The sequence below is a fragment of the Bufo bufo genome, chromosome 1 (assembly GCF_905171765.1).
Source record: "Bufo bufo chromosome 1, aBufBuf1.1, whole genome shotgun sequence".
Lineage (NCBI taxonomy): Eukaryota > Metazoa > Chordata > Amphibia > Anura > Bufonidae > Bufo > Bufo bufo.
The window spans coordinates 23825990-23852232 of NC_053389.1; the positions used below are offsets into that span (position 1 = coordinate 23825990).

The 26243-nt window shown below is 44.8% G+C and overlaps 1 protein-coding gene across 2 annotated transcripts in view; it reads right to left on the reverse strand.

Annotated features, from left to right (window-relative positions):
• Window positions 1–26243, reverse strand: part of LOC120992361 — a 100727-nt gene that overhangs the window by 59129 nt on the left and 15355 nt on the right. The window lies entirely within an intron of this gene.

Genomic DNA, 26243 nt, shown 5'->3' on the forward strand with positions numbered 1-26243 from the left:
AACCTGCTAGCTGATGGGGTCTCTCTCTGGCTTCCTTTCCCTAGGACTTTACTATAGTATCTGTGACTGTAGGTGTCCACTATAAGATAATAATAATAATATTTATTTATATAGCGCCATCATATTCCCCAGCGCTTTACAAATTCATAGGGTTCATGTACAAAACAAAAGTAACTGCCTAAAATACAACTTAAAGGGCTTCTGTCACCCCCCAAACAGCAATTTTCAGTATTGGACTTAATATAATTGCTAATGTACGCAGATTCCATATATACCCCTCTTACATCTGGCGGTGCTTTAAATTCTTTAAAAATAGTACTTTTGTGATATGCAAATTTCTTCACTTCCAGCAAGTTGGGCGGTTACTTGCTCGTAGCCGCCGCGTCCTCGGCCTAAAAAAACGCCCCCTCCTCCACTTGATTGACAGGGCCAGCAAGCGCTCTCCTCCTCCCGCTGGCCCTCTCTGCCCATAAAATCCTACGCCTGCGCCGTACCGGTCCTCATTCGGCGCAGGCGCTCTGAGAGAAGGACGTTAGCTTGCCCACTTTTTCCTAAGTGCACCTGCGCCAATGACGTCAGCCTACACCCGGAAAAGAAGCGATGCTTCTTTTCCGGGTGTAGGCTGACGTAATTGGCGCAGGCACAATGAGGAAGGAGTGGGCAAGAGAGCGTCCTTCTCTCAGAGCGCCTGTGCCGAATGAGGACCAGTACGGCGCAGGTGCAGGATTTTAGCTGCAGACAGGGCCAGCGGGAGGAGGAGAGCGCTTGCTGGCCCTGTCAATCAAGTGGAGGAGGGGGCGTTTTTTTAGACCGAGGATGCGGCGGCTACGAGCAAGTAACCGCCCAACTTGCTGGTAGTGAAGAAATTTGCATATCACAAAAGTACTATTTTTAAAGAATTTAAAGCACAGCCAGAGGTAAGAGGGGTATATATGGAATCTGCGTACATTAGCAATTATATTAAGTCCAATACTGAAAATTGCTGTTTGGGAGGTGACAGAGACCCTTTAAACACTAGGATTTAGGGCCCTACTCCAAGAGCTTACAATCTATGAGGAATTGGGAGTGACAGATAAGGTAGTTGATTGTGATAAGTAGTATTCGAGCCATTATTGAACTGACAGGAGTGGTGCCGGCCGATCTGCTTCAGGTTTGGGACTGTTGGAGGATCGGGTTCAGGCCGGAGGAGTTGGTGGGGGAGAGGTTTACTCGTTATAGGTAGCTTGATAAGCCTGCCTGAAGAGATGTGTTTTTAAGGCACGTTTGAAGGTGGAGAAGTTGTGAATTGACCTAATATTCCAGGGCAGAGTATTCCAGAGAGTAAGTGCAGCTCGAGAAAATTCTTGAAGACGGGAGTGAGAGGTACGAATTGTGGAGGTAATTAAAGGGTTTCTGTCATCAAAAAAATGGGTATTAAGCTGGCTGACATTAGCGATGTGCTAATATCAGCTGAACATAACTGTATTAGTGACATCTTAGTGTGCCGCCGTTATTGATAAGTACTTTTATAATATGCAAACGAGCCTCTATGTGCAGGAGGGGGAGCGTTGCTCCTGCACCTAGAGGCTCCGTTCTCTCACCTCTTGACACGCTCTGCTATAGTTGATTGACAGGGCCAGACATCGTTGGTCTCCTCCAGTCCTGTAAATCCCGCGCCTGCGCCATACCTTTTAGTATTCCGCGCAGGTGCAGTGAGTGAAGGATGCTCGCCTGCTGCTGGCTTCCTCACTGCACCTGCGCTGAATAGGTCACAGTGCTCCCCGGAAGTGAAGACAGCTGGCAGCAGGCGAGCGTCCTTCACTCACTGCGCCTGGGCAGAATACTAAACAGGGCGGCACAGGCGCCGGATTTACAGGGCTGGAGGAGACCAACGATGTCTGGCCCTGTCAATCAACTTTAGCAGTGCGTGTCAAGAGTTGCGAGAATGGAGCCTCTAGGGGCAGGAGCAACGCCCCCCCCCTCCCCCGCTCCTAGGGGCTCGTTTGCATATTATAAAAGTACTTATTTCTGAAGACGGGGGGCGTGGCCAACAGCCGAACAGGGAGGAAGCGTCTACCCAGAGCTCCTGCGATTGAATCTCTATCCTGCGACATCCAGGCAATATAAAGGTTGCAAGACACACCAAATCTGTTCTGCTGGACTACATATATCAGCCTGATCATTTTAAGTCCTCTCTCGGACATATAAGAGCACTGATAGCCGGAATTCATCTGCGGCCTAGCTGGAGTGCCGAGCCTCGGACTCACGTTACAGCTCCCACCTGCACGGTGATCAGTATCAACCCGATAACAGGGCCTAACACAAGGAGTACTCCTGATACCATCGGAGAGAGATCGCTTTACCGGTAAGAGGAATCATTCCTTCTTGCCCTGCAAATACAGGCATTACACCAACTCCGGGCCCTGGGGACCTTTTCGCATCACACCGAGGCATCTGACTAACATCAGCGCCTTAGAGCCTGTTAGGAGTGATACATGTTAACATGTTTACTGCCACCTGTAGGCTATATAGATATGACAGTTGTTAACCTTTGTCATATTGTTTGTGTCTGAATAAAGTTTGTTGAATTACCTCAGATCGCCTCAGGAAACATGGTGTCAGAAGTGGACGGGGCTTTGGTGTTTTAGAAACCACTAAAGTCCTAATATCAGAACAAAAGACCAACAAGAATAGTTTCTCTGGTAATTTATTAATAAGAGACACACCGTGTTACAGAAAATGGCTGCAAACAACTTCCCTGTGCCGTCTCCCATGGACTGTAATGGGGACCTGGCAGTTAACTGGACATATTTCAAATACCAGTGGGAAGATTATGAGGTGGCAACTGAACTTGATAAGAAAGACCCCAAGGTAAGGATAGCGACACTGCGCTCAGTGATGGGAGAGACGGTCTGCGGATTCATCAGCACCTCTCACTCTCTGATGCCGACAAGCAGGACACAGAGAAAACTCTGGATGCATTACAGAGCCATTTTATGCCTTCACGTAACATCATATATGAGGGGTACATATTCAATACCACAAACCAAGGCCCATTGGAAACTATAGATCAGTATGTGACTAGGCTGAGGCAGCTCGCCGCTACATGTGAGTTTGGAGTATTACATGATGAACTTATCAGAGACAGAATAGTTCTGGGATCAAAAGACATTAATGCTAGAAAGCGAATGCTCAGAGCACCAGACCTGAACCTGTAGAGAGCCATGGACATGTGGAGAAGCCATGAACTTACAGAAATGCAAATACAAGCAATGCAAGAAAGCAAAAGTGAAACTGAAGCCGTACATTATACCGCTAGAACATATAAAAAGCCCATGAAAGAAAGCAAAGTAAAAACAATCAGATGTAGATACTGTGGAAACAACCACCCCTGGGGCAGAGACCACTGTCCTGCATATGGAGAAACCTGCAGTAAATGAAAAAAGCAAAACCATTTTTCTAGAGTATGCAGGCAGAAAGCAAATGGCAGAATACATATGGCTGCACAGATCAAGAGCAGCAGCTCAGAAGAATCAGTATTCACTATTATTCATCAGATAGGAGCAGTAAGCAGTCCGGGAGCACAGTGGTTTGTACCACTAGAACTCAGCACTGACAGAGAAGCAGGGGAACGGTTACACTGTCAGTCAGACTGTGGGGCCACCTGCAACCTTATGACATACAAAGACTATTGCAAAATTGTTAAAGAAGGAAAGCCAACATTACAGAAGAGTAATGTCAAATTAAAATGGTACAATGATACCTATATGATACCTATGGGCCAATGTAATCTAAATTGTACATATAAAGATAAAACATATACACTGCAATTCCAAGTTGTCCAAGGTAAACACAAACCACTTCTCTCAGCAGAAACATGTCAGATAATGGGCCTCCTTACCCTGAATGTAGAACATAATATATTATTACATGATGACCAGCAAACAACTACAACTTCACCCTTTTCTTATGAAATGATCACAACTGAATATAGAGACATTTTCAAAGGACTAGGGTGTCTACCTGGAGAGTATCACCTAGAAATAGATGAAGCAATACCTCCTGTTCAACACCAACCACGTAGAGTGCCGGCTCCACTTAAAGCAGACGTAAAGGCGAAAATAGAGAGATTAGAGACACTGGGAGTGATAAAAAAGGTCATAGAACCTACGACATGGATAAGTAGTATGGTTGCTGTTAAGAAACCAGGCAAGCTGCGAATATGCATTGATCCCAAAGACTTAAATAAAGCACTAAAACGCTCACATTATCCAATGCCCACTATAGAGGAAATCCTGCCAAGTTTATCAAATGCAAAAGTATTTTCTGTCTTAGATGCTAAGGATGGCTTCTGGCAAGTAAAAGCAGTTATCTCACTACATTCTGGACTCCCTTTGGGCGTTACCGATGGCTACGCATGCCTTTTGGGATTGCTACTGCACCAGAAGAATATCAACGTAGACAACATGAAGCAGTAGAAGGCCTGCCCGGAGTGGAAGTTATTCCAGATGATATATTGGTGTATGGCTGTGGTGACACTACAGAGGAGGCCACAAAGGATCATGACAAGAATTTGATTGGACTCTTAGAGAGAGCACGAAAGCTGAACCAAAAATTCAATAAAAAGAAGCTGAGATTGAGGCTATCTTCGGTACCATACATGGGACATTTACTCACAGCAGAAGGCCTGCGTCCTGATCCAGAAAAAGTCAGAGCAATTTTAGAGGTACCAAAGCCTGACAATCTACAAGCAGTTCAGAGACTGCTAGGGTTTGTAAACTACCTTTCAAAATTCTTACCACATCTTTCGGATGTATGTGAACCACTACGCAGACTGACAGACAAGGACAGCTTGTGGGCCTGGCAATCCAGCCATGATGAAGCCCTCAAGCAAATAAAAGATATTGTTACTAAACATCCAGTTTTGAGATACTACAATGTCAATGAAGAAGTAACAGTCCAATGTGATGCCAGTGAAAAAGGTCTTGGAGCAACACTTTTGCAAGGAGGTCAGCCAGTGACATTTGCATCACGTACACGGTCTTCAACAGAACAAAGATATGCCCAGATTGAAAAGGAATGTCTTGCCATTGTATATGCATGCCATAAGTTTAACCACCTCCGGACCGCTGTACGCACAGACGCGTCCTGGAGGTGGTTGTTTCATTCCGAGTGGATGCGCCGGCGCGTCCTCTCGCGAGACGCGAGATTTCGGTCACAGCCGGCCCGCGCATGCTAATCGCGGGCCGGCAAAAGTTCGAGGACAATTGCATCAGCAACCTGCCAGCCAATGATCGTCGCTGGCAGGTTGCTGATTTTTAAAAAATCAAATCACAAGCCATATAACAGATCATATTAGTAAATATGATCTGTTATATGGCTTCTCTGCTCCTCTGCTGGTCCTTTTCGTCGGTTGGATCCAGCAGAGGAGCAGACTTCACAGTGAGTACACCAAACACTACACCTTAGCCCCAGATCACCCCCCTGCACCCCAATTAACCCTTTGATCACCCCTTTGATCGCCCCTGTCAATCACTAGTGAAAGACAAAAAGTGATCAGTGTAAACTGTCACTTTTTTTTTTTCACTAGTATTGGCTGTTAGGTTTTAGGGATAGTTTAGGCCCCTTGGTTAGGTAGTTAGCGTCAGTTAGCGCCCACCCCACCGCACCGCAGTCACTTTTATTCGCTGATTAGCGTATCGCTAATCAGCATTTGTACTTTTATAGTATCTGTAAGTGATCAAAACTGATCACGGTCAGATCTATAATTGTATTAGTGTCACCTTAGCTCGCCCTCCACCCAAAACGCAGTGTTTGCCCGATCAGGCCTGATCGGTCGCCCACACGTGCGTTCACCCACGCCCGCCCCACCGCAGTGACAAAAAATTATTATTTTTTGATCACTGCACATTCACTTTACACGCACTGCGGCGATAAAAAAATCAGTTTTGATATTTTTTATCAACCGCAGCGGCCTCTGGTACTTCGCTAGCCTCCCCTTTGTAAGACAGGTTTGCTTTTTTTCTTGGGTAGTCTCAGGGAATACCCCTAAATTTAGTAGTCCAAAATGTCAAACAGGGGGTATTCTTCTGAAGAGGCCTACAGGATTCTGACCCAGTCAGATGAGGAATGGGAACCCTCATCTGACGAATCTAGCAGGTCAGAATATGAACCTGTGGAAAGCAGTGGCTCTCTGACCCAAAGTTCGGACGAGGAGGTGGAGGTCCCTGATAGCACTAGGCGTACCCGGCCCCGTGTCGCTAGACCACAGGTTACGCAGGATCCGCTTCAAGAGCAGCAGAGTGGGGCTGTCGCTGCCGGATCACGTGGTGAGGCATACACCAGCAGCGCAGCCCTTCCTGGACCTAGTACCAGCACTGCCGTACAACCTGGTGAAGTAGCGAGCACCAGAAGGGCAGTTGAAGCTGGTACGGTGGCACGTGCAGTAGTTACCCTGTCGCAGCCACCGCACAGACAGGCCCGTAGAGCCCCTAGAATCCCTGAGGTGCTGGCAAACCCTGATTGGCAGTCACCAACTTCAGCCGCACCATTAGTTCCCCCTTTCACCGCCCAGTCTGGAGTTCGGGTTGAGACGGCTCAAATCGGTTCGGCACTGGGATTTTTTGAGCTGTTCTTGACAGCGGAGCTCTTGGACTTAGTCGTGGCAGAGACAAACCGGTATGCCACACAATTTATAACCGCAAACCCGGGAAGCTATTATGCCCAGCCTTTCCGGTGGAAACCAGTCCAAGTTTCTGAACTTAAAATTTTTCTGGGCCTTCTCCTCAACATGTGTCTAACTAAAAAGCATGAATTGCGGTCATATTGGTCCACGAACCCAATTCATCACATGCCCATGTTCTCTGCTGCTATGTCCAGGACACGATTTGAGACCATCCTGCGTTTTCTGCATTTTAGCGACAACACCACCTCCCGTCCCAGAGGCCACCCAGCTTTTGACCGGCTCCACAAAATTCGGCCCCTCATAGACCATTTCAACCAGAAATTTGCAGATTTGTATACCCCTGAGCAAAACATCTCTAATACATTTTACCGGGCGCCTTGGCTTCAAACAATACATCCCAAGCAAGCGTGCCCGGTATGGGGTCAAATTGTATAAGCTCTGTGAAAGGGCCACAGGCTATACCCACAAATTTCGGATCTATGAGGGAAAAGATCAGACCCTGGAGCCGGTCGGTTGCCCTGACTACCTGGGGAGCAGTGGGAAGACAGTTTGGGACTTGGTGTCACCCTTATTCGGCTAGGGGTACCATCTTTATGTGGACAATTTTTACACAAGTGTGGCCCTCTTTAGGCATTTGTTTCTAGAATGGATTTGCGCCTGTGGCACCGCGCAAACTAGTCGCGTGGGCTTCCCCCAACGGCTCGTTACCACCCGTCTTGCAAGGGGGGAGAGGGCTGCCTTGTGTAATGAAGAACTGCTCGCGGTGAAATGGAGAGACAAGCGTGACGTTTACATGCTCTCCTCCATTCACGCAGACACGACAATCCAAATTGAAAGGGCAACCTGTGTCATTGAAAAGCCCCTCTCAGTCCACGACTATAATGCGCTCATTGGAGGGGTGGACTTCAATGACCAGATGTTGGCTCCCTATTTAGTTTCCCGCAGAACCAGACGCTGGTATAAGAAGGTGTCTGTATATTTAATTCAATTGGCGCTGTATAATAGTTTTGTTCTCTACAGTAAGGCTGGGAGAACACGATCCTTCCTCAAAATCCAGGAAGAGATCATCGAGAACCTCCTGTATCCAGAAGGTTCCGTGGCCCCATCCACCAGTGTAGTTAGTCGTCTACACGAGTGACATTTCCCCAGTGTCGTTGCTGGTACCTCAACCCAACCGCCACCCCGAAAAAAATGTCGTGTCTGTAGCAGGAGTGGAATAAGGCGTGACACCCGCTATTTCTGTCCTGACTGCCCTGACCACCCTGCCCTATGCTTAGGAGAGTGTTTCCGGAAGAACCACACACAGGTACACCTAGCATAGGGATTGCATCTCACAGGACAGGCACACAGGGCTATTAGGGCCCTTTTACTCACAGCTGCTGCAAACCTCTCCTTTCACCTGGGATAAAGTGCATAACGTACTTCGCCACATCTTTGGGCGATTTGCGCTTTGCACATTGTCCCATGGGGAAGGAGAGGTTTGTTCTATAAAGGTAAAAAAAACGAAACAAAAAAAAAATTACCGGTAAGTAAAAAAGTTAAAAAAGTTAAAAAAAAGTTAATATGTTCTGTTCTGAAGTTAATAAATTTATTGCGTTGCGGACTGGTTTTTTCTTTTTTGTTTTGTTTTTTTTACCTTCCAGGTGGACCAACCGATCGACTAGCTGCAGCACTGATGTGCATTCGGACAGAAGCATTGCGCTGCTGTCAGATTACACGCAAGTCGGTGTATGCGGTGCTGCAAGACGAGATTTCTCCTCTACAGTAAAAATATGTTTGCCGAGGCATATGAGCTGAGGAGGTGGCGGTGTTCATATACTTTGGCAAACACTTTGTATATATAAAAATAAAAAATCCCGGCAATGATTTATTCATCCACATCGATTGATGTGAATGGAGAAATCGGGTTTGCCAGGGCATACGAGCTAAGTGGGTATGGATGTTGGGCGGAGCTCCTATGTCCTGGCAGACGCCTTTCCCCTCCTTTTTCTTTTTTTGGCAGAGATTTTTTCATCCACATTGATCGATGCGAATGAAAAAATCTGTGCCGTTCATTTTTTTCTTTCAGCCCAGAGGCTGAACGGAAAAAAAAAATCTCATTACCCGTATGCTCAATATAAGGAGAATAGCAGAAACTCCTAATGCTGGCCATACATGTAATGATTGCGGAGACCCTCAAATGCCAGGGCAGTACAAACACCCCACAAATGACCCCAATTTGGAAAGAAGACACCCCAAGGTATTTGCTGAGGGGCTTATTGAGTCCATGAAAGATTGAAATTTTTGTCCCAAGTTAGCGGAAAGGGAGACTTTGTGAGAAAAAAATAAATAAAATCAATTTCCGCTAACTTGTGCCAAATTTTTTTTTTTTCTATGAACTCGCCATGCCCCTCATTGAATACCTTGGGGTGTCTTCTTTCCAAAATGGGGTCACTTGTGGGGTATTTATACTGCCCTGGCATTTTAGGGGCCCCAAAGCGTGAGAAGAAGTCTGGTATCCAAATGTCTAAAAATGCCCTCCTAAAAGGAATTTGGGCACCTTTGCCCACCTAGGCTGCAAAAAAGTGTCACACATGTGGTATCTCCGTATTCAGGAGAAGTTGGGGAATGTGTTTTGGGGTGTCATTTTACATATACCCATGCTGGGTGAGAGAAATATCTTGGCAAAAGACAACTTTTCCCATTTTTTTATACAAAGTTGGCATTTGGCCAAGATATTTATCTCACCCAGCATGGGTATATGTAAAATGACACCCCAAAACACATTCCCCAACTTCTCCTGAATACGGAGATACCAGATGTGTGACACTTTTTTGCAGCCTAGGTGGGCAAAAGGGCCCATATTCCAAAGAGCACCTTTCGGATTTCACTGGTCATTTTTTACAGAATTTGATTTCAAACTCCTTACCACACATTTGGGCCCCTAGAATGCCAGGGCAGTATAACTACCCCACAAGTGACCCCATTTTGGAAAGAAGACACCCCAAAGTATTCCATGAGGGGCATGGCGAGTTTCTAGAATTTTTATTTTTTGTCACAAGTTAGTGGAAAATGATGATTTTTTTTTTTTTTCTTACAAAGTCTCATATTCCACTAACTTGTGACAAAAAATAAAAACTTCCATGAACTCAGTATGCCCATCAGCGAATACCTTGGGGTCTCTTCTTTCCAAAATGGGGTCACTTGTGGGGTAGTTATACTGCCCTGGCATTCTAGAGGCCCAAATATGTGGTAAGGAGTTTGAAATCAAATTCTGTAAAAAATGACCTGTGAAATCCGAAAGGTGCTCTTCGGAATATGGGCCCCTTTGCCCACCTAGGCTGCAAAAAAGTGTCACACATCTGGTATCTCCGTATTCAGGAGAAGTTGGGGAATGTGTTTTGGGGTGTCATTTTACATATACCCATGCTGGGCGAGATAAATATCTTGGTCAAATGCCAACTTTGTATAAAAAAATGTGAAAAGTTGTCTTTTGCCAAGATATTTCTCTCACCCAGCATGGGTATATGTAAAATGACACCTCAAAACACATTCTCCAACTTCTCCTGAATACGGAGATACCAGATGTGTGACACTTTTTTGCAGCCTAGGTGGGCAAAGGGGCCCATATTCCAAAGAGCACCTTTCGGATTTCACTGGTCATTTTTTACAGAATTTGATTTCAAACTCCTTACCACACATTTGGGCCCCTAGAATGCCAGGGCAGTATAACTACCCCACAAGTGACCCCATTTTGGAAAGAAGACACCCCAAGGTATTCGCTGATGGGCATAGTGAGTTCATGGAAGTTTTTATTTTTTGTCACAAGTTAGTGGAATATGAGACTTTGTAAGAAAAAAAAAAAAAAATCATCATTTTCCGCTAACTTGTGACAAAAAATAAAAAGTTCTATGAACTCACTATGCCCATCAGCGAATATCTTAGGGTGTGTACTTTCCGAAATTGGGGATTTGTGGGGTGTTTGTACTGTCTGGCCATTGTAGAACCTCAGGAAACATGACAGGTGCTCAGAAAGTCAGAGCTGCTTCAAAAAGCGGAAATTCACATTTTTGTACCATAGTTTGTAAACGCTATAACTTTTACCCAAACCATTTTTTTTAACCCAAACATTTTTTTTTATCAAAGACATGTAGAACAATAAATTTAGAGCAAAATTTATATATGGATCTCGTTTTTTTTGCTAAATTTTACAACTGAAAGTGAAAAATTTCATTTTTTTGCAAAAAAATCGTTAAATTTCGATTAATAACAAAAAAAGTAAAAATGCCAGCAGCAATGAAATACCACCAAATGAAAGCTCTATTAGTGAGAAGAAAAGGAGGTAAAATTAATTTGGGTGGTAAGTTGCATGACCGAGCAATAAACGGTGAAAGTAGTGTAGGTCAGAAGTGTAAAAAGTGGCCTGGTCTTTCAGGGTGTTTAAGCACTGGGGGCTGAGGTGGTTAATCAGTACTTACATGGAAAAAATATTATTAACATTGAGACTGATCATAAGCCACTAGAGAGTAGGGATGAGCGAACCCGAACTGTATACACGGACCCGAACGGATGTGACACGGACCCGAACCCGAACATTTTCGTAAACGTCTGGGTTCGGGTTCGGTGTTCGGCGCTTTCTTGGTGCTTTTTGAAAAGGCTGCAAAGCAGCCAATCAACAAGCGTCATACTACTTGCCCCAAGAGGCCATTACAGCCTTGCCTACTATTGGCATGGCTGTGATTGGCCAGTGCAGCATGTGACCCAGCCTCTATATAAGCTTGGGTCACGTAGCCCTGCACGTCACTCTGCTGATTCAAGCATAGGGAGAGGTTGCTGCTGCGACGTTAGGGCGAGATTAGGCAGATTAACTCCTCCAAAAGACTTAATTCAGTGATCGATCTCCAGCTGTGGATCATTGAAGTGCTAATATTGAATTGCTCACTTTTTTTAGGCTGCCCAGAGCATTTTTATATCATTTTTTTCTGGGGTGATCGGCGGCCATTTTGTGGCTTGTGGTGCGCCAGCACAAGCTACCACCAAGTGCTTTTAACCATCAATAGTGTGGTTATTTTTTGCTATATCCTACATCAGCTGCAGGCTGAGCCTGTGTCACCGAAGTGCATTTAACCATCAACAGTCTGTTTATTTTTTGGCCATATACTACATCAGGTGCAGGCTGAGCCTGTGTCACCCAAGTGCATTTAACCATCAATAGTGTGGTTATTTTTTGGCCATATACTACATCAGGGGCAAGTTGAGCCTGTCACCCAGCGCCTAAAAAATAGACCTGACATTTATATTCCTCCAAATCAGTACTGTTTTAGCTGGTCAAGTTATTTGTAGTGACCGTAAAAGCACAGTTTTTGTTCTGGGTTGAAAAACTATTCCCAAATTTGCCATTCTCAAAATTAGTAGTTTCTGCTATATCAGGCCTACTTTAAATCTATCCCAAAAAGGATATCTTAGATTCAAGGTGCTGATAGTCTCATTCAGAAAAACTTAACACACACGCTACTGTGCAGATACAAGTCTAATTCTGTGATTAAAGGTATATCTGCACGGTAGCGTGTGTCTTAGGTTTTTCTGAATGACACTATCAGCACCTTCAATGTAAGATATCCTTTTTGGGATAGATTTAAAGTAGGCCTCATATAGCAGAAACTAGTTATTTTGAGAATGGCAAATTTGGGAATAGTTTTTCAACCCAGAACAAAAAGTGTGCATTTACGGTCACTACAAATAACTTGACCAGCTAAAACAGTGCAGATTTGGTTGAATAGAAATGTCAGGTCTATTTTTTAGGCGCTGGGTGACAGGCTCAACTTGCCCCTGATGTAGTATATGGCCAAAAAATAACCAGACTGTTGATGGTTAAATGCACTTCGGTGACACAGGCTCAGCCTGCACCAGATGTAGGATATAGCACAAAATAACCACACTATTGATGGTTAAATACACTTGGTGATAGCTTGTGCTGGCGCACCACAAGCCACAAAATGGCCGCCGATCACCCCAGAAAAAAGTGATCTAAAAACGCTCTGGGCAGCCTCAAAAAAGTGAGCAAGTCGATATTAGCACTTCAATGATCCACAGCTGCAGATCGATCACAGAATGAAGTCTTTTGGAGGAGTTAATCTGCCTAATCTCGCCCTAACGTCGCAGCTGCAACCTCTCCCTATACTTGAATCAGCAGAGTGACGTGCAGCGCTACGTGACCCAAGCTTATATAGAGGCTGGGTCACATGCTGCACTGGCCAATCACAGCCATGCCAATAGTAGGCAAGGCTGTGATGGCCTCTTGGGGCAAGTAGTATGACGCTTGTTGATTGGCTGCTTTGCAGCCTTTCAAAAAGCGCCAAGAAAGCGCCGAACACCGAACCCGGACTTTTACGAAAATGTTCGGGTTCGGGTCCGTGTCACGGACACCCCAAAATTCGGTACGAACCCGAACTATACAGTTCGGGTTTGCTCATCCCTAGTTTCAAACACTCAAACCAATATTTTTTTTTTTTTAAATGATCTCAGCAGGTCCTTTAATGCCAGCAATGAAATGCAGTGGAAAGGTTTTTTTGGGATTAAGTTAATTTTCATGGCAAAGAAGGACTATGCAATTCATCTGATCACTCTTCATAACATTCTGGAGTATATGCAAATTGCTATTATAAAAACTTAAGCAGCAACTTTTCCAATTTCCAATATTTATGTAATTCTCAAAACTTTTGGCCACGCCTGTATATTACATAACACAACCTGTGCCATACATGATATGTACTTAAAAGTTTGTTTCTAAAACTTAAATTATCTCCTTAGGTCTCCTTTGGACCTATAATTTTTACGTTCCCACTCATTCTCTCATTAGGGATGTCTTTCTGGGAATGGTTGCTAAATGCACTGTTTATGTCTAACCATTATTTTGTTTTCTATGTATTTAGAATGGTTTTACCCCTCCCCTCATCCTCATCCTCATTCACCCCTGTACCCAAAGTACCATCGATTGTTTCCAGAAGATGTGACTACCTAGTAGGAGCGAAATGGAGCACTTCACTAGTGAGTAAAATATATGCACAAGATCTCATACCCACTTCTCCTCATGGCGGAACTTAGAGTAGCTACCTATAATGTTAGAGGCTTTAAGTCTCCTGTGAAGAGAAGTCAAATCATTAACCAACTAAACAAAGAAAAGGCCAACATAATATTCCTACAAGAAACTCACTTTAAACATAATAAAACACCAGTGCTATCAAAGACAAAATACAATCTTTGGTTCTATAACTCATCATCAGCCTCCAACAAATCCGGAACTAGTATAGGAATCCACAGAAACATAGATTTCCTACACACACTCACCATATCAGATGAAGAAGGGAGATATTTAATGGTTAAAGGGAAAATTTATTCTCAATTATACACTTTGGTCAATATCTATGCCCCCAACACTGCACAAAAGAAATGGTTTGACAAATTTTGGCCAGAAATTGAAGCCTTCCGAGAAGGGCTAGTTATAGTAGCTGGAGATTTCAATGTGACACTTCCAAATAGATCCCTAAAGTCCATTAAAAAATCCTTGCACAAAAGTTCTTTGGTTGATATGTGGAGAGCACTCAACCCAAAAGAAAAAGACTTTACCCACTTCTCTGCCCCACACAAATCCTACCAAAGATTAGACTACATATTCCTCCCAACTAACATCCTTCATCTTTGCACAGAAACTAAAATAGGTCCTATTCTACACTCGGATCATGCACCAGTTTTCCTCACCTTCAAGCCACCTAACTCTTCACCCAAATTTTTTAATTGGCGTCTGAACGAAACCTTACTCAGCTCTACAGATATATACTCTGCCATAAATAAAAAACTAAAAGATTACTTCACAGATAATACGCAAGGAGAAACGTCCCCACAATTTATATGGGAAGCACACAAAGCAGTAATTAGGGGAGAGTTCATTTCCCTTGCGTCAAACCTAAATAAAGCAAGGCAAAAAAAGACGAATGAATTATTCTCTAGAATCTCTAAGGTAGAGTGCTACCACAAACGTCTTAGGAAAAGCGACATCCTAGAAAAACTCAATATGGCTAGAGAGGAGTTGAAGACTCATCTCAATGCTCAATCAGCAAAATTATACTTAGCTTTAAAACAAAAATTCTTTGCCCATGGCAACAGATCTTCCAAATTTATGATTGCATTGCTACGCCAACAAAAACACAAATCTAGGATAGCGTCTATTAAAACATGTGGAGAGCTACTACATAGAGATGACACTGCTATTGCTCAGGCTTTCCATGACTTCTATTCTTAACTCTACAACATTAATGCAGCTGAGCCAGATATGACCATACAAGATAAGAACAAACTTACTCCTGACTTCCTGAGTAAACTTAAACTACCAAAAACCAATGAAGACCAGAAACTCAGACTATGCGCTCCAATTTCAGATAAAGAGGTCATGGATACCCTGAAAACAATCGCCAAAGGGAAATCCCCAGGCCCAGATGGCCTTCCAGCCATATATTACGCAACTTTCAAAGACATTCTGGTCACCCATATGGTCCAAGTATATAATGCAGCACTAATGGGTACACCCTTCACTCCCCAAACATTAAGTGCCCATATTACGCTAATCCCCAAACCCCAAAAAGACCAAACACTTTGCTCTAGCTACAGACCCATTTCTTTACTGAACCTAGACCTTAAAATTTATGCTAGAATCCTCTCAGCCAGAATAAAATCCCTACTCCAAGACTTGATTAACCCTGATCAAACTGGCTTTGTTCTAGGCAGAGAAGGGAAAGACGGTATGTACAAAATTATTAATGCTATTTCTCTAGCCAAAAAGAATATAACACCTATTGTACTGCTCGGGACAGATGCTGAAAAAGCATTTGATAGAGTGGCTTGGCCCTTTATCACTAGTACCCTGGAAAAATTTGGATTTCCAATTACATTCATTAAAGCTATCTTTTCAATGTCCGCCTCCCCATGCGCTTATATAAAAGTAAATGACATTCTGTCCTGAGCAGTACATATTAATATTGGAACTAGACAGGGTTGCCCATTATCCCCTTTATTATTTATTTTTTTATTTTATCAATGGAACCTCTGTTGCAAGCTATAAGGCAAAATCCTGGAATTAAAGGACTAAGTTGTGGTGACTTGGAGATAAAACAAGCTGCGTATGCAGATGACCTCTTGATGGTTGTCTCAAATCCCAAACAAGCTTTTCCCCTTATAAATGATACCTTAGATAGGATTGGGGAAATATCCAATTTTAAAATTAATATCTCAAAGTCACAAGCGATGGGCTTATTTTATTCCCATAATGCTCTTAAATATCTAGAGAAAGACTCGCCCTTCCAATGGACCAAAAGTTCACTGAAATTTTTAGGTGTTAACATCCCTCCCGACCTCAATAGGTTATTTAGCTTAAACTTTACTCCACTTATAAATTCCATACCAAATATGCTGAGCTCCTGGAAACCCACCTTTATATCATGGCTAGGATGGAAAAATATGTTCAACACCTTAATTCTGCCTAAACTTACATACCTCATACAGGTGCTCCCAATCAAACTTCCAAAACATTTTTTGAAATCTTTCAAGAAAATATGCTCTAATTACATATGGGGAAATATAAAACCGAGGATCTCCCATAACATTCTTCAACTACCCACAACCAAAGGAGGGATTGGCCTCCCTTCCTTAGATAGATACATTACAGCTGTCCACCTCAGTAGAATTATAGATTGGGTGAGACACCCAAAACACAAAACTTGGATTTCATTAGAAAAATAACTAACAAGATATCCTCTAAAAGCTCTAGTCTTCACAAACCCACAAAATACTTCTATTATAAATAAAGATAACATCCTAGTTCACGCCACATTATCAGCCTGGAAAACAAAACACCCGAGAGATACATGCTCAAAATTTCCCTCTCACCTAAGTAACTTTAATGACCTCCTCATCACAATTAGAGAAGGCTATACAACCCTACCAGCACAAGTACGCAACAGTAATTTAGCTCCTTCTGACCTCTTAGACCCAGATGGAGTCATATTAAACTTGCAAACTATGAGGGAACGGTTTGACACATCTCAACTAAATAGTCTCCATCACAACATCATAGCGAAATCCCTTAAACTGGCTATGTCACAAGACTCCCAGACTAGGGAACCCTCATGGTTTGAAAAATTAATATTTCAATCACAGACCCCTAAAAAACTTATACACACGATAAGTAGGAATTTACTCCAAAAAGAAACACCAAAATCCCTTTACTTTTTGAAAGAATGGGAAAGAATTTTAAATATCCAATTCACAAATGAAGATTCCAAAGCTATACTACTATCACCAAAACTGTCCTCAAGATGCTCTAATATTCAAGAAAACACATATAAAGTAATATCCAGATGGTACCTTACACCTGTCAGATTAAGCCAAATGTATAGCACCACATCAGATTTGTGCTGGAGATGTCTCAAGGAGAGAGGCACCTTTTTACATATATGGTGGTCCTGCCCAACTGGAGATCGGCAAAGCGGTTGGGCAAATGGACTGTTTGCGGTTGTTTGCGGTTCATTAAAAGGGGAGTTTGGTCTGTCAATGTCTGTAAAGCGGGCGTAACCCTTACACTACCTGATCGATACAACATCATACCTGATGTTTTAAAGCACGTTATTCCAAACAATTTAGGAATGTTAGGTGATTTATGCCCTTTATGGATTAAAACCCGACTCTGCGTCAACTACGTAATTTTCCATGGGAGTTTTGCCATGGATCCCCCTCCGGCATGCCACAGTCCAGGTGTTAGTCCCCTTGAAACAACTTTTCCATCACTACTGTGGCTAGAAAGAGTCCCTGTGGGTTTTAAAATTCGCCTGCCTATTTAAGTCTATGGCGGTTCGCCCGTTCGGGAACATTTGTGGAAATTCGCGTTCGACGTTCGCGAACGGAAAATGTTATGTTCGCGACATCTCTAATTGCATGTCATTGCATTCACATAACATATAAAACAACTGCAGATGCCATAGTAGTACCCGCAGGTCTAGGGTCCTAATATGTAATACAGGACAGGACAGGTCCCCCAGGTTGGGAGAAACTCTGGCTAACAAATATATTTCCCAGACACTACACAATGTACAGAGTAGTGTTCTTTTTTATGTGCTTCAGCTCCTTCTGTCATCTGATTGACAGGGATGTCAGGAGTTGAACCTTCACTTGTCAGATATTGGTGACCTATCCTGAGATAGATCATCACTGGAAAACCCTGTAAAGTGAAAAAGCAGCATTCACACTTCCTCATTTCTAGAGCCAAAAGACATTACTACACCAGAAATTACATAAAAAACAATATCACATAAAATACATTGGGGAAGATTTATCAATATTGGCGTAGAATCCCCTGTGCTGCTGGAGGATACACCTCATGGATGGCAAGACACAGACCTTGTCCTATATTAGGTGCATCCTCCAGTACTCCGTGTGCTGCCTTTTGTTTAGGCCAGAAAAAAGGTGTACATGAAGACAAACGTTCTGGGCCCCGCCAGCCTCTCCTTCCACCTGCCCTCACCACGTGCCCTTTTAAGAAAGTTTGCTATTTTGTTGCAGTTGCATTTACAAAGTCACAAGCACAGGGTGTCGCTGGTGTAGATAGATAATAGAGATGAGCAAACCACTTCCCAAAAATGTATCTGCAAGGTGAACCCGAAATTTTTCATATGAATCCAGTAAAACGGCGCAATGTGCCATTTTACCGAACATGTTGGTGAGAAACTCACGAGGGAGGAAGGAGAAGGGTGCTCACTTGACCTTAAAAGGAAGTGGGGGAAGGCTTGCAATGTTTGGCTCAAGGGCTGACACACAGCTTGGATGAGCAAATATGTGCTGCAGCAGCCAAGGAGGTGCCCTAAAAGGACAAATAGAAGACCACAATGTAGGAACAGAATGGAAAGACATACTGTAATAACTGTTTATAATAGGGACTTTGATCAGGGAATACTTTCTGGCAGTGAGGAGCTGAGGCCAGGTGCAGAAGGCAGCCACGTTTGAGTTTTTTTTCTCATTTGAACAGAAAAATACCCTAGCTGTGCTTTTTTCTAAACCTAAAGTTTCTACATAGGCTTATTGCTAGATTATTTCTAGTACAACGTTGTGCTGCAGTGCTGATTGCTGAGTAATTGTGTACAACTGTGAGTGTACATTTTTTCCGAGTGCATCATATCTGTCCGTGCTAAATGTATTGCATTATAGCAGAAGCATTTTACAGCAATAATGCCTTCTGCTGCTGCTAAGCAATGTTTTTTTTTTTCCAGAGCATCATATTGGTGTTGTTTTTACACATTTTGCAGCAGCAGCTTGATACAACAGAGTGGCACGGTTATATAGTGTGTACATGGTAGCATCAGGAGGCCAGAGTGACAAGGTGACATATTGTGGAGATGGCAGCAGCAGCCGCATGATACAGCAGAGTGGCATGGTGACATAGTGTGGAGATGGCAGCATCAGGAGGCCACAGAGTGGCAAGGTGACATAGTGTGGACATGGCAGCAGCATGATACAATAGAGTGGTACAGTTATATAGTGTTGACATCGCAGCATCAGGAGGCCACAGAGTGGCAAGGTGACATAGTGTGGACTTGGCAGCATCAGGAGGCCATAGAGTGGCAAGGTAACATAGTGTGGAGATGGCAGCAGCAGCATGATACAAAAGAGTGGCATAGTGACATTGTGTGGACATGGCAGCAGCAGCATAATACAACAGAGTGGCACGGTTATATAGTGTGGACATGGCAGCATCAGGGTCCCACAGAGTGACATAGTGTGGACATGGCAGGATCAGGAGGCCACAGAGTGGCAAAGTAACATACTGTCTAGATGGCAGCAGCATGATACAGCAGAGTGGCACGGTGACATAGTGTGGAGATGGCAGCACCATGATACAACAGAGAGGCACAGTTATATAGTGTGGACTTGGCAGCATCAGGAGGCCACAGAGTGGCAAGGTGACATTGTGTGGAGTTGGCAGCAGCAACATGATACAACAGAGTGGCACGGTAACATAGTGTAGACATGGCAGCATCAGGAGGCCACAGAGTGGCAAGGTGACATAGTGTGGAGATGGATGATCTAATCTGATGCATCAGGCATTGGTGGGTGGAAATCCTGGCTGACCCACGCCTGATTCATCTTGACAAAAGTAAGTCTCTCTACGTTCTGGGTGGACAGGTGAGTTCTTTTTGGGGTAACTATGGCCCCCGCCGAACTAAACACCCGCTCTGATCCCACACTACTGACCAGGCAGCACAGCTTTTCCATGGCAAACTCGGACAGTTGCGGCCACAAATCCAGCTTGGCTGCCCAGTAGTCCATTGGATCTTTAATGATGGCTGGCAGGGTGCACTCAAAGTATGCCACCACCTGCTGGTTCAGGTTCTGCTCTAGGTCTACCTGCTGCAGTCGAGTAGTTTCTTCACTATACGGTTGAAGAAAGCTGCTCATCATCGACTCTAGACTCAGGCTGCTGCTGATGGAGCTGCTACTGCTCCTGGCACCCCACCCCTCCCCAGCAGCCATGACAGTGAAACGTGAGCACAAAGGTATCCCCCGGTCAGACCTGCAAGAGGATGGACAATGGCGCAGAAAGGCAGCAGCCAACTGACCACATAAGATGTCTCTGTAGTAGTTCAGTTTGTCCTCCCTTACAGTGGGTGTAAAAAAAGGCCCCCATTTTGGACCGGTAGCAAGGATTCAACAAGGTAGAGAGATAGAAGTCATCCCTCTGCCGAATGGTGACAATTCATCTGTCACTACGCAAGCAAGTGAGCATGCAGCGTGCCATTTGTGCAAGTGACTCAGAGGGACTCCCTGCCTCCATCTCCACTACATACTGCCACGATGTGCCTGGGTCCTCTGCCTTGTCTTCCTCATCTCCCTCTTGCTCCTCCAGCTGCTCCTGCCTCTTCTGTCACCTGAGTGGAAAAACCATTCATTTTGCTACATATTACCTGAACTCCAATGTCCTCACCCTCCTCCTCCTCTTCCAGTTTAGGCCCCACAGGGCTCATGTGGCCATGAGATGTAGGCGCCATGTCTCCAGTCCCTTGACCAGACATATTTACCAGCATCTGTTCCAGGACATGAAGCAGTGGAATGACATTGTTCATCCCGTAGTCCTGGCGACTGACAAATAACGCTCCTTGACGCAGCGCCGACACCATGTCGGTCATCATGGTTCCGATTTTCAGTTGTCGCAGAGAAAGCCAGGAATCTATTTCTTTATTAAGTTCCTCCCCTGTGTGACTCCGTTCACCCAGGCAAACCAGGTGTAGAACAGCGTGACACCGCCGTGCCCTGCACATGTGGTATGCTGGAGGGGCACTGTGAATTGTCCCTGCTGTGCAGGCTGGGGACACAGTGGAGGATGAGGAGGCAGAGGTGGACGTTGTCGCAGGACCAGGGGCGTGAGAATGTGGAGGTGGGAGTGGTGTCACCTGGCCAAGTTGCTGGTGTGGCTGTGCAGGAACCACATTCACCCAGTAGGCCGTATTGTCCCTGACCGTAGTTACAGCTCCACACGTCGGAGCTACCGTGCATTTTGGCAGACACCGACTCAAGGACTGGCCCATCTTCTGTTCTACATATTTGTGCAGGGCTGGTACTGCCTTTTGGGAAAAGAAATGATGGCTTGGGACTGTCCACTTCGGCTTAGCACAAGCCATTATTTATCTGAAAGGTGCAGAGTCCACCACTTGGAAAGGGAGGGACTGCAGCACCAGCAACTTAGCCAGGAGCACATTAAGCTTCTGAGCCGTTCGATGAGTGCATGCGTACTGCTATCTCTTGGCAATTGCTTCAGTAATCGATTGCTGATGGAATGACTGACGAGGAGGAGCAGGAGCATCAGGACCAGCAGATGATGGGAAGGACAGACAGCTCCCTTCGGCTGAGGTGGTGGAGGCTTGACTGACTGAAATCGGGTGCGGTGTGCCACTGGGTGATGCAGTGGTTGCTGCGGCAGGCTGGACCACCACATTGGAGCTACGGTTCTGGCCACTTTATGGTGACGCTGCATATGTTGATGCAGGGCTGTGGTGCCAACATTGGCAACCTGGCCGCGCTTCACCTTCTGCCCACATATTCTACATATGGCCATGTTAACCTCCTCCGGCAGCTTGAGAAAAAACTGCCACACCGCCGAGTAGCTGGTTTTACCTTCAACACTCCGCATTGACTGACTGCTAGTGCCGCTGCTTCCGTGACCCCGTTGAACACTCCTTTTCGGGCAGGTAGGCTCCTGCAAAGCGGGTGGTCTACCCAGTGCCCGTTTGGCTCCCGACCTCCCACTTCTGCCACCTACCAACTTGCTGGCTCAGCCAATGTCTCACGGGCAAGCTGCCACCCTCTTCTCCTGATGATGATGATGATGAAGCCCCTTCTTCACTCGGCTCCTAAGTGTGATCGGCTTCATCATCATCGAGTAGTGTCTGCACGTCACTGATGTCCTCGTCAATGGTCTCTGGGTAAGGAGCCTGACCGCTCGCAACACCACCTCCCACGCCGCTCTCCTCATCACTACTTGCCCGCCTAGCGGAGGAAGCGGCAGATGTCTCCTCCAGATCATGGCTGGCCATTTGCTGCTGACTGTCCTTGCTGTAGCAGCTCGTCCTTGCTGTATAGTGGAGCTGAGGCCACAGAATACATAACTTCTCTGGCTTAGGGAACAGCAAAGGACAGAGGCAGGTTGAGGACAGGTGAGGGCACTGGGTCTGCTCCCGGGCCATGCCAACTAAGGGTTGTGTCTGACAACCTACTGACTCTTGGCTGGGGGTGTCTAATGTCACTTGGGATGAAGTGGATGACCGAGTTAACCAATAAAAAAACACTGGGTTGCTGGACAAGACACGACCGCTAGATGACACCGGGAGCTCAGGACTCTCGCTACAACTCCTGCTGCTATGCCCCCTTACTCTGCTGCGACCTCTTCCTGCGCCAGATACATTTAGGCCTCTTACCACAAAGCGCAAGGAAATTTGCATTCGTTCAGAATCAAATTTTTCCGGAAATTCGGATCGAATTCCACTTCGTCAGCTTAGATTTGCTCATCTCTAATCACAACTTGTATTTTATACTAGAGAAAGCCTTCTTATTCTGAGTCTGTGTAATTGAACGCACAAGAAGACATTAGGCCCAAATCTGTTACTGCAATGTTCCCACAGTAAATAAAAAATAGATATAGTTTTAGAAATAGTTTATTCATTGTGTTTGTAGAAAGGGTAGGAAATTTACTTGTGCCTCTGTGTCTTTAAGTTTCATAAAACAGACTTGCAAATCGTTCTAAACTTTGTGTGACTGTTTAGATTAGGCCAATTATCTGGAATATGGAAGGGCTCCAAACAAAATACCCAGGGCCAGACCATGTCCTCTCAGAGCCAGAATGTGGGTAATAGCAGCATTAGCAATCTAGGCAGTAATAGTAGGCCACAGTTCTCCTTGTCTTCTGAAAGATGCAACAATATTAAAGCGGAGGAGTCTGACACAGTGCCTTAAAGCCAGGGGTCATAGTATTTATATTGCTCCTCCTTCTTGCAGACCCAGAGAAGCCTGTCAATGGTGTTGTCTCTGTCTTTACTGCCCCCTCCTAATGTGGCACCTCTCCAAAGAAGAAACCACAAAACCCCACCACACACTCTGGCAGATAGTTAATAGAGTCTGTCTGTTAATGACTTGTGTGAGAGCAGTCAGCTTTTGGACTACCCTGAGAAGGAGGTTCAAGGGGAGATGGGGGACCCCATGAATAGCTGTGTTGGTGGTGGTAGTAGCAGCACCTGTAGTGGTAGTGGTGATTGTATGTGCAATGGTAGCAACAGTGGCACTCTGAGAAAACACAAAGTCAGAAGGCGGAAAGGGAATCAAGGATCCCACCATAAATATAAAAGTGACGAGGAGGGTGAGGACTATAATGACTATTGTGTGTTGGAAATGGATCAGGGTGCTCTTAGCAATAAAGAGCAGGGTTGAAGTATGTCCAGAACCTATAAAAGCACTGCCAGGGCCAGTTTTGCTTCAAGAACTGGACATACCACAGATATTAAAAGGGCTGCAGGCTCAAAAAGTGCCAGGGCTATGGCAAGCTCAGTAGCAGCTTGCTTTGTGCATAAATCTGCTGTCTGGCAGTTTTTTCCATGCTGCCCGAAGACAGCAGCATTGCCCTGTGCAAGCTCTGAAAGAGTAAAATAAGCTATGGGAAACAAACACAAACATAGGCACCACAGCACTATTGAACCACACAAAGGGGAATCATCCCATTCTATTGGCAAACAGAGGTAGCCACCAGCTACCATGACAAGGGTTTCCTCCTCTGCTGGTTTCTTTTGCGGGATTCAGGTTGCATCCACTGGGAGTGCAGTGTTTTTCACATAGTCATCATCACTTTCTGCTTCTCCCACTCAGACTCCCTTACCCCAATGTTAGCCACAGCTAATGGAATGTGTGGCCAAGAAAAAACTTTACACTCCTAGCAATCCGATGGTACACAAGCTTAATTTTTCCTTCACCAAGTTTCTGGTGGTGCAGTCGCTGTCGAATCATATAGTGGAGTCTGCTACCTAGTCTGTCCAGTTAGGGAGCTGATGACATTTGCTTCTCTCTGGAACATACCGAGCCAGCATTATTTCTCCCAAAAAGTCCTCCCTGACTTGTACCTTTACATAGCGGAGAACATAGGTCGCTCCTTGCTATATTTGCAATGCTCAAGGTGAATGCCATTGTGGACATCTGGAGCTGCTGTTATTGGCAGGTACAGTACATGTCTTTCACGGCCAACTGGGTCAATGTTTTTTCGAGGCAGCACAACAGCAACAAGGCCTGGACTTTTGTCACTTCATTGTTGGTTTCAACCTGGGTCCACCACTAGACACTTATCTGTCCTTTCTGCCAACTCCTCCATGGACAGCATCCTGTCCCCAATTGCAGCAGGGCACAGCTTTGCTCCCACTCCCCTTTTCATCATATGTGTCAAGTCAAGCATTGTCATGCAGTGATGGAGATGATCATCACATTCCAACTAGACTATAGTTTGGCTACAAAGTCCTAAAATCCGTATGTGTAATAGGAAAAAATGCAAGTTGTTTCTATAGTGGGTTTTTTTGTGTGACAAAAAACAGCAGCTCAGATGCCTGTGTGCAGGGGACCTTACAATGTATGACCTCATTCAGAGATATAACTAGACCTGACTAGACACTAATAGCAAATTTTTAAATTTCTCCCCCTTCCCGAACAACTTCCCCTCAGAATTGAGAAAGCTTGTTGGAAGAACGAGTGAAACGTTTTCAAGAAATCTACAGTACGTCCAGTTGCCTTGATTTATTCTTTACAGATATACCATGACCTGGATAAATGAGAACCTTCACAGACAACTTCCCCTTAGCACAGTGCTGGACAGGACTTAGCCAGTCACAATATAATATATAAATGTGTATGCAGTGTGGCTTTATTATCAGAGTGTTTACAGCACTTCCTTAGCAGGCCAATTTTCCAGTTTTAGCAATGGGGCTTTAGCAAATAACTATTTGATTCATTTCTGAGCCAACCTACATGTATTTGATATAATTTTTTTTTTACAGGACACCGTAGACTAAAGGCTCATTCACATGACTGTATTTATATGTAGTGATGGACGAACATTAGCCGGGACGATTCAAGAAAGCGAATGCACGTTCGCGATCAAATGTTCACATACCACACTCGTTCGTGGCGGGCCCCATTGACTTTAATGGCAAGCGAACCTGAAAAACCTTCAGGTCATATTTGCAGCCACCAAATACTTACTAGAAGTGCACAAATAGTCCCACAACATGGACAGTGACATACCAGAGGTGGATCATTGGCAACAATTCCCACAAAAAATATGTATTTGAATCAGGGGCCATTTTTATGTGTCTTAAAGGAAAATTCTCAAAAATGTGCCCTGCTGGAGCCTAGATAAATTTTATTTTAGGCCACGGGAGTACAGGCCCCAAAAATTAGGCATTCACCTGACAGAACAGAACTTGTGTGCCAAGATGCAGATCGCCATGACGTGGTTTGTGCCCCCTCTCACCCCTGACCTGATTAGGTACCTCCTGCTTGGTTCTGATGGGGTCATTCTCCCTCTTCGTTTTCTGGGTGTGTCCTTCTAGGTGCGCTCGCTAGGCTGCTACTTCTGTCTTTCGCCGTGGAGGTTCAGGGCTCAGTCTGCATCTCTTGTGGTCAGTTCTGTTAATTCAGTCTGTTCCTGTTCTCGTGTGCATTCTGGGGGTCAGTACTGTTAATTCAGACTGTCCAGTACCCTGCTATGTTTCTGCTCTTCCTGTCCATGCCACACCATGCCATGCCTTGAGGGTGTCTGTACCCTGCTATGTCTTTGTTCATGTCTGTCCTTGTCCATGCGCGGTGGGTGTCATGCACTTTTGGCTCTGTCATGTCTGCCTATGTTTTGCTTTGCCAGGTTTTGCCTTTGCTTTGTCCTGCCATCTACATCTCGGTATGGGCTGCCTGGTTCTGCATTGTTGTCTGCTGTTCCGTTCCATGTCTTGTACCTCACTTTGCCTGTTCATGTTTCTAT